This window comes from Panthera leo, chromosome E2 (genome assembly GCF_018350215.1).
Source record: "Panthera leo isolate Ple1 chromosome E2, P.leo_Ple1_pat1.1, whole genome shotgun sequence".
In the NCBI taxonomy this organism is placed as follows: Eukaryota; Metazoa; Chordata; class Mammalia; order Carnivora; family Felidae; genus Panthera; species Panthera leo.
The window spans coordinates 8,127,393-8,136,280 of record NC_056693.1 but is presented as its reverse complement, the minus strand read 5'-3'; positions in this window follow the sequence as shown (position 1 = coordinate 8,136,280).

Genomic DNA, 8,888 nt, shown 5'->3' with positions numbered 1-8,888 from the left:
CAAGATGGAGGCCACAGCTCCAGGCATTGTGTATGAGTTCGAGGCAGGAGGTCAAAACTTTCTTAGCTTGGTAGATACCTGCCTGCATCTCCTTGTCTGGACCTATGTTACGTGGATATTTCCATAATTCAGTCTTAAAAAGGAGGTGAATTCTGACAGCCGCTACAACATGGATAAGTCTTGAGGACATTATGCTAAGTGAAATAAGCCAGTCACAAAAAGAAAATTAGTGTATGATTCTGCGTGTATTATATACCATTCCATGCCCTAAAGTTTTATGCCAAAGGATCATATGGTAATTGCTTTTTTTTTTTTTTTGGTAATTTCATTTTTAATTTTCTTGGGAAATGCCTAACAGCCACAGCAGCCGTACCATTTTTCGTTCCCGCAAACAGTACACAAAGTTTCCAATTTCTCCACGTCCTTGCCAATATTTATTTTGTGTGTTTTTTTTTTTTTTTTTTTTTAATTTAACGTTTTATTTATTTTTGAGACAGAGAGACACAGAGCATGAACGGGGGAGGGGCAGAGAGAGAGGGAGACACAGAATCGGAAACAGGCTCCAGGCTCCGAGCTATCAGCCCAGAGCCTGACGCGGGGCTCGAACTCACGGACCGCGAGATCGTGACCTGGCTGAAGTCGGACGCTTAACCGACTGCGCCACCCAGGCGCCCCTATTTTGTGTGTTTTTAATAGCGGCCATCCTGATGGTTGTGAGATGTATGCCTAAAATTCTTTTTTTTTTCTTTTTTAAATGTTTATTTTTGAGAGAGAGAAAGAGCACGAGCGGGAGTGGGGGAGCAAAGAGAGAGGGAGACACAGAATCGGAAGCAGGCTCCAGGCTCCGAGCTGTCAGCACAGAGCCCCACGCAGGGCTCAAGCCCGTGAACTGCGAGATCATGACCTGAGCCGAAGTTGGACGTTTAACCAACTGAGCCACCCAGGCGCCCGAGATACATGCCTAAAATTCTTAATTCAAAAAAAAAATCAAGGGGTGTTTTTAAATATATTTTTAATTAAGATACTGATTTGAGGGGCACCTGGCTGGCTGAGTTGATAGAATACCCGACTCCTAATCTCAGGGTCATGAGTTCAAGCCTCATGTTGGGTGTGGAGCCTACTTTAAAAAAAAAAAAAAAAAAAAAAAAAGACATTGATTTCATTTACTAAAGACCAAATAACAGACGCTTTAATAAGATAGAAGATGGGTTAAAAAATGTTTTTAATGTTTATTTGTTTTTGACAGAAAGAGCATGAGTGGGGGAGGGGCAGAGAGGGAGGGAGACCCAGAATCCGAAGCAGGCTCCAGGTTCCGAGCTGTCAGCACAGAACATGATGCGGGGCTCGAGCTCACGAACCGTGAGATCATGACCTGAACTGAAGTCAGACACTTAACCGACTGAGCCACCCAGGCACCCCTCCTGGAGGCCTTTTTGTAACACAGATTGCTGGATCCTAAACCCCAGAGTTTCTGATTCAGTAGGTCTTGGATGGAGCCTGAGAATTTTCCTTTCTCACAAAATCCCAGGGGACCTAGCTGCTGCTCATCCGGGGACCACACCTGGGGAACCGTTATTCCAAGGAGTTTCCTTCCTGGGGCACCTGGGTGGTTTAGCCGGTTAAACCTCCAACTCTAGGTTTCGGCTCAGGTCATGATCTCATGGTTTCAGGGTTTGAGCCCCGCATCGGGCTCTGCGCTGGCAGTGTGGAGCCTGCTTGGGATTCTGTCTCCCTCTCTCTCTACCCTTCCCCCACTCGCTCTGTCTCTCTCAAAATAGATAAAACTTTAAAAAAAATTAAAAATAAGGTGTTTCCTTGTTCAACCCAGTTGAAGGGAAGTCACCACCACCACGACCTCGTTACTGCAAGCAGGAAGGGGGACAGGGATATTGGAGAGCATGTCGCCTCTTAAGGACAAGAGCTGGGCATTTTCTACATCTTTTCTGTGCCTTTCCTTTGAGCGGAATTTAGTCACATGGTCAAGCTTACCTGCAAGGGAGCCTGGGAAATGTAGTCTCTAGATGGGTGGCCATTTTCCCAGCGAGAACTTAGGTGGTCCTATTACTATAATAAGAAGAGAAAAATCGATGTTAGGGACTATGGTCAATAAGATAAAACTCGAAAGCTCAGCAAGGGTCAGTCAGGAATGCAGGGGTTTCTAGTTCAGCGGTGTTGTCTGGTGGCCTCGGGATCCCCAAGACCCTTTCAGGGGATTTGCATGGTTACAGTTCTTTTCATAATAATACCAAAATGTTATTTGCCTCCGCCCCCCACCAAAATTTGGAGTTTTCCTGAGGTTATGTGATGTGTGATGACATCAATGGTCTGACAGCTGATGCAATATGTGCTTGTGTATTCCTGTGATTTAAAAGTTTTGCAAGGGGCGCCTGGGTGGCTTGGTCGGTTGAGCGTCCGACTTCGGCTCAGGTCATGATCTCACGGTCCGTGAGTTCGAGCCCCGCGTCGGGCTCTGTGCTGACAGCTCAGAGCCTGGAGCCTGTTTCGGATTCTGTGTCTCCCTCCCTCTCTGCTCCTCACCTGTTCATGCTCTGTCTCTCTCTGTCTCAAAAATAAATAAATGTTAAAAAAATTTAAAAAAAAATAAAAAAATAAAAGTTTTGCAATTTGGGGGCGCCTGGGTGGCTCAGTTAAGCCTCCGACTTCACTCAGGTCGTGCTCTCACTGTTTGTGAGTCTGAGCCCTGCATCGGGCCCCGTGCTGACGGCTCAGAGCCTGGAGCCTGCTTCCAATTCTGTGTCTCCCTCTCTCTCTGCCCCCTCACCTGCTCACATTCTGTCTGTCCCTCTCTCAAAATTAAATCAATGTTGGAAAAAAATTTTAAAAGTTTTGCACTTTTAATTGCTAAAATTGTAAAGATGGATAGATACGGCCCAAGCAAACAAAAGTTCTTTGTGGCCGCTGATATTTCTTTACGAGTACAAAGGGGTCCTGAGACCAAAAAGTTTGAGAACTCCTGTATTAGTATTTAGTGCCACTTAAATTCAAATCTGGAGATTTGGGGCCATCCAAGCGTTGTGAGTTGGGGCTGAAATCTCACCTGAGGGCTGGCCAGTCCTTAGAGCTTCTCAGAGTCAGCTTTTCTCCTTCTCCATCTTTACTTATGACAGTGCTGAAGTCTAGCTGAGCCTTGTGCATCTGGAAGACAGCTATGGTTAAGAAATCCTCCCTCGGCTTTTGCGTTCCAGGAACTGGCTTGTTGCAAAGAAGCCATCTTCCCCATGATTTAGATAAGAAGACCCACCCCCAGCCCCCACCGATGACCCCCTTGTTAACCTAAGACAGGGCCATGCACAGCCCCTTCAAATTCCCCACCCCTTTTTTGGGGGGTGGGGATGGGACCCATAAACGATTAGCTGAACTGTTTTGTCCCCACTGATCCATCAGAACAAAATGTTTGTTAACCGAACCTCGGTGAAGCCGCGCCTCCCCCCTGCCCCGCACCCCAGAATCTGGAACTGTAGTTCATTCTCAGCCCGAACTCTCCTCCACCTTGTAATAATCCTTGCTAACAAAGTTTCTCCTGACCAGGTCTGAATTTTGTTTTATTAAACACTTTTATAATTTTTTTAAACTTTATTTTGAGAGAGTGAGAGTGGGGGAGGGGCAGAGAGAGAGAGAGAGAGAGAGGCAGAGACAGAGGATCCCAAGCAGACTCCTCACCGTCAGCACAGAGCCCGATGCAAGGCTCAAAATCACGAACCACGAAATGGTGACCTGAGCCGAAACCAAGAGTCAACGCTTAACCGACTGAGCCACCCCGGCGCCCCTAAAACTGATCATTTGAAAGTGAACAGTTCACTGGCGTTTGGTACATTCACAATGTTGTGCAACCACCCCCTCTACCTAGTTCCAGAACACTCCCATCACTCCATGCCCATTAGGCAGTTACTTCACATTCCCCTCACCCCATTTTTTAAAATGTTTATTTTTGTGAGAGAGAGAGAGCGTAGAGAGAAAAGGGGACAGAGGATCTGAAGCAGCTGCCTGCACGCTCTCTCTCAAAATAAATAAGCTCAAAAAAAAAAAAAAAAAGGAAAAATAGGAAGCGCTCCTGACCGATGGTTGCTACCTGGCAGGAAAAGTGCAAATGTCGAGGCCTAAGTTCAAGTTCACCTAGCATTTCAGTGCTAACTCCTGTCTTGGGTTCCCGCCCCATGGACTTTGGCCTGGACGATCCCTGACTACGGCTGCCCAGAAGATGATGTTCATATTTTACTTGTCGCCTCTACATCTATTTAAGTGGGTTTGTTTGCACGATGGAGAATAAACACAGACTCTTTATCTCCACCTCAGACTCATTTTGTGACATAATGAATTTTAGGCCTGCTTTGCCACGCCTTTAATTTCCATCGTACGTTACAGGAAAACAGGAGGCCAGGGCAGCTCAATCGTGTTGGCTGAAATGGAGAAAGGACTAAATTAAGCTTTGCTCAACAGTAAAATTAGGAGCATTTAGTGGTTTTTCTCCTGGAGAAGTGAGGCAGAAGCTGGCAGTCCACCGCTGTGTGGACTGAACAAGTGTCTTCACCTCCCCGAACCCAGGTTCCTTGTCTGGAAGTCAGGGGATAGCAGGCAGGGACCCTAGAGGCGGCGGCGTGACATGGAGGGAGATCACCCTGGGTTTGGAGGGAGTCCGGCCTGGGTGCTCACCTTTGCTCCATCGTAATCTTTCTTTGCGAGCTCGCGGGGGGGGGGGGGGGGGGGGGGGGGGGGGGGAGGGGGGAGGAGAATGGCGCAGCAGGGCGCCCGTTATAGAGTCAAGGAATCAATTTAAAGGATTCTGACCAGCGTTGAAAGACAGGAACAGTATAAAAAAATCATGCCGGGGGCGCCTGGGTGGCTCAGTCGGTTGAGCAGCCGACTTCAGCTCAGGTCATGATCTCGCGGTCCGTGAGTTCGAGCCCCGCGTCGGGCGCTGTGCTGACAGCTCAGAGCCTGGAGCCTGTTTCAGATTCTGTGTCTCCCTCTCTCTGACCCTCCCCTGTTCATGCTGTGTCTCTCCCTGTCTCAAAAATAAATAAAACGTTAAAAAAAAAATCATGCCGTACAGGGTGGCATTTCCAGAAACTATGGTGATGTGAGATGATTTCTTGCTGTGCATCACGGTCAGAAAGGTCTGGAAGCCAATAGACGGTTCCCAGCTTCACACTGCTTTCCGGACCACCGCCGGGAACGTTCTGAGAGCCTCGCCCAGAGCGAACCCCCGTCTCTCGGCGGCGCTGCGTTGGCGGGACTCCGCCACCAGGTGGCGCCCGTGTCCCGCCGCGAGAGGGCTCGGCTCGGTCCGACCTTCCAGGCCCGGGTTTCCTTCTGGTCCAGCGTCGCCCAGAGGATCCGTTCGCTGGGACTGGAGGCCCCGCCAGGAAGACAGCTCCCGGAGCAGAGCGCGGTGGGGGGGCTTGGGAGGCCGGCAAGGGATGGGGCCATCCTGAGCCCCACCCCTCCCTTCTTATTCTGCAGTGTTCAGCCGATGCCTCTCTCTGTGCCCCAGACGGGGTCGCTGCTCCCAGAGCTCGCATCCCGGTGGGGAGGACAGACAAGAAGCCACAGTCGCGACCCCGCCACCACAGGGACGCCTCCCCGCCTAGGGCTTAAGGGGCTGGCGTAGTATACAGGACAGCCCGGGTGGAATCCCACCCTGCCCCCAGCTGGCCGTGTTATTTTGGGGAGCTTGCTTAGCCTCTCCGTGCCTCAGTTTCCAATGCTATAAAATGGGAAAATAGCACCCACTGCACAGGGTTGTCGTGAGCATTAAACGAGTTGATATCTGTAAAGCATTCAGCGGGGGCCTGGTATGGTTGTTAAATCAATGGATACAAATTCCCATTTTACAGGAGAGAAAACTGAGGACCAGAGCAGGGTAGTGGATCGTCAAAGCCACATTTCTACCCTCTAGGAGGATCTCTGAATAGAGTCCAATGATTCTGATTCCCAGCCCAGAGGCTTTTCCTCTGCATCACGCTTTTAGGAGTGAGCGCAGCTCCCTTTGCTTTGGTGGAGGGCAGGGAAAGCCCAGCGTGAAATCCTCAGGCGAGAACCAGGGCCCATCCAGACACCAGTCAGGGGTGGAGTCCGGGCTGGACCTAGAGTGAGACCCTGTGTCTGGGTCAGTGGAATAATTAGACAAGTAAATAAATCATTTTCCTCTTTTTTTTTTTTTTTTTTTGAAGTATATTTACTCTGAGAAAGCGGGGAGGCGGAGGAGCAGAGAGAGGGAGAGAGAGAGAGTCCCAAGCAGACTCCACACTGTTAGCACAGAGCCTGAGGCAGGGCTTGAACTCACGAACCCAACCGTGAGATCATGACCTGAGCCGAAATCCAGGGTCAGATGCTTAACTGACTGAGGCACCCAGGCGCCCCTAAATCAGTTTCATGTTATGAACTGCATCCTGGTTGCAACAAGAACGCGGAAGGAAACTGAAGTGAGCTGGCCGATAGCAGTCGTGGAGAGGTACCTGCTCTTCAGTGCTGAACTTGATGCATTTTGAAGGTCGGGCGTTGAGATTCCCGGCTTCAGAATCTCTTCCCTCAAGAGAAGGGATCTAACGAGGCCAGAGCGCACGGGTCAGCTGCATTAACAGGTGTCCCAGGTGCCCTATCATCTGCGTCTCCTGCTCTGTGCTCTCACCCTGAACGGTCAGGGTGACGCCACGACACCCCATGGGGTTCCCTATGGCCATGCGACCAAGTGTACTGGGTTGGAGAGCGTTTCCCCCTCTCCTCCCAAATTCATGTCCTTCTCGAACCTCAGAATGTGACCTTATTTGGAAATAGAGTCATCGCAGATGTAATCGGTTAAGATGAGTCCCCCCCACCCCCCACCCCGGGCGCCTGGGTGGCTCAGTCGATTGAGTGTCTGACTTTGGCTCAGGCCATGATCTCAAGGTCCGTGAGTTCGAGCCCCCGTCAGGCTCTGTGCTGATGGCGCAGAGCCTGCTTCCGATTCTCTTTTTCTCCCTCTGCCCCTCCCCCCCCCAAAAAAAACCAGACATTTTAAAAAATGAAAAAAAAAAAGGTGAGGTCCTATCACAGGAGGGTGAGTGATTAACACAACACGACCGGTGTATTTATATTTATAGGAAGAAAAAGAAACACAGAGACAGACATGCAGGGAGGCACGTCGTTCAAAGACAGAGTCAGAAATGAAGTGATGACGTCACGAGCCTGGGATTGCTGGCAACCACCAGAAACTGGAAGAACCTTCCCTAGAGGCTTCAGAGAGAACACAGCCCAGTCCATACCATGATTTCAGACTTCTAGCTCCCAGAGCTCCCAGAGAGAATAAATTTCTGTTATTTTAAGCCCCACAGTTTGCAGTGCTTTGCAAGGATTTGTAAGAATAGGGGCACCTGGGTGGCTCAGTCAGTTGAGCATTTGACTCTTGATTTTGGTTCAGGTCATGATGCCAGGGTCCTGGGATCGAGTCCTGCGTCAGGCTCTGCACTGAGAATGGATCCTGCTTAAGATTCTCTCCCCTACTGCCCCTCTCCCCTGCTTGGGCTGTCTCTCCTTCTCTCTTTCTCTCTCCTCTCAAAAAAAAAAAAAAAAAAAAGGAATTTGTAAGAACATAGATGTGCTGAGAAAGAAAATGAGCCCTTTTAAAACTTTTTTTAAATTTTTTTTTATTTTTGAGACAGAGAGAGAGAGAGAGAGAGAGAGAGCGCTGGGCAGGGGCCGAGAGAGAGGGAGACCGAGAACCCAAAGCAGTCTCCAGGCTCCCAGCTGTCAGCACAGAACCTGACGTGGGGCTCGAATTCACGAACCGTGAGAGCATAACTTGGGCTGAAGCCAGACACTTAACTAAGCCACCCAGGCACCCCCAGAATGAGCTCTCGATATAATGGCTGGGCTGTGCTGTTCTCTTGCGGGACAGAAACAAGCCCGCAAAACATAAACATCAGTCAAGGTCACTCTTTGGCCTTAATAAGGTAAGACAAAAAACAAGTCCATTTCATAATTTTCTCTAAGTGCTGATGACAAAGAAGGTCACAATGCAAACCTTGAAGGTACCGAATAGCTCTCTCTCCTGACTTATAGGAGTGATCTCTGCTTCTTCAGTGGAATCACTTCTTACTGTCTCTGGCTGGCAAGGATGGACTGTCCAGGAAGAAGAGGGGCTATTTCATAGCCCCCGGGAAATCAGGCCATGTTGTTGGAGAACAGATAACTCATCCTACCTCCTTTCCTGTTCTATTTTTTTTTATTTAATTTTTAAAATGTTTATTTATTTTTGAGAGAGAGACAGACAGAGTGCAAGCAGGGGAGGAGCAGAGAGAGGGCGACACAGAACCTGAAGCAGGCTCCAGGCTCTGAGCAATCAGCACAGAGCCCGATGCGGGGCTCGAACTCACGGACCTCGAGACCATGACCCGAGCGGAAGTCAGACGCCCAACCAACTGAGCCACACAGGCACCCCTCCTTCCTTGTTTTATTTATTCATTTTTTAAAAGTTTATTTATTTTTGAGAAAGAGAGAGCAGAGGAGGGAAAGAGAGAGGGAGAGAGAGAATCCCAAGCAGGCTCTGTGTTGTCAGCATGGAGCCTGACGCTGGGCTGAATCCAATGAACCGTGAGGTCGTGACCTGAGCCGAAATCAAGAGTTGGACGCTTAACCCGCTGGGCCACCCAGGAGCCCCGCCCCTACAAACATTCCTATAAGAGGAGATTGGAAACAATCTCCAAAGCAAAGGGAGATCGAACACAGAAGAAAAGCAGCTCAAGGCAGATTAAGAGGGAGAAGTTGCCGCACCCCTGGCTTTGACGATGGAGGAAGGGGCCGCGAGGCACAGAACGCAGTTCTAGAAGCTAGGAAAGGCCAGGAGGTGGATCCTCCCCTGGAGCCTCTCAAGGGAGCAGGGGTTAAACTTA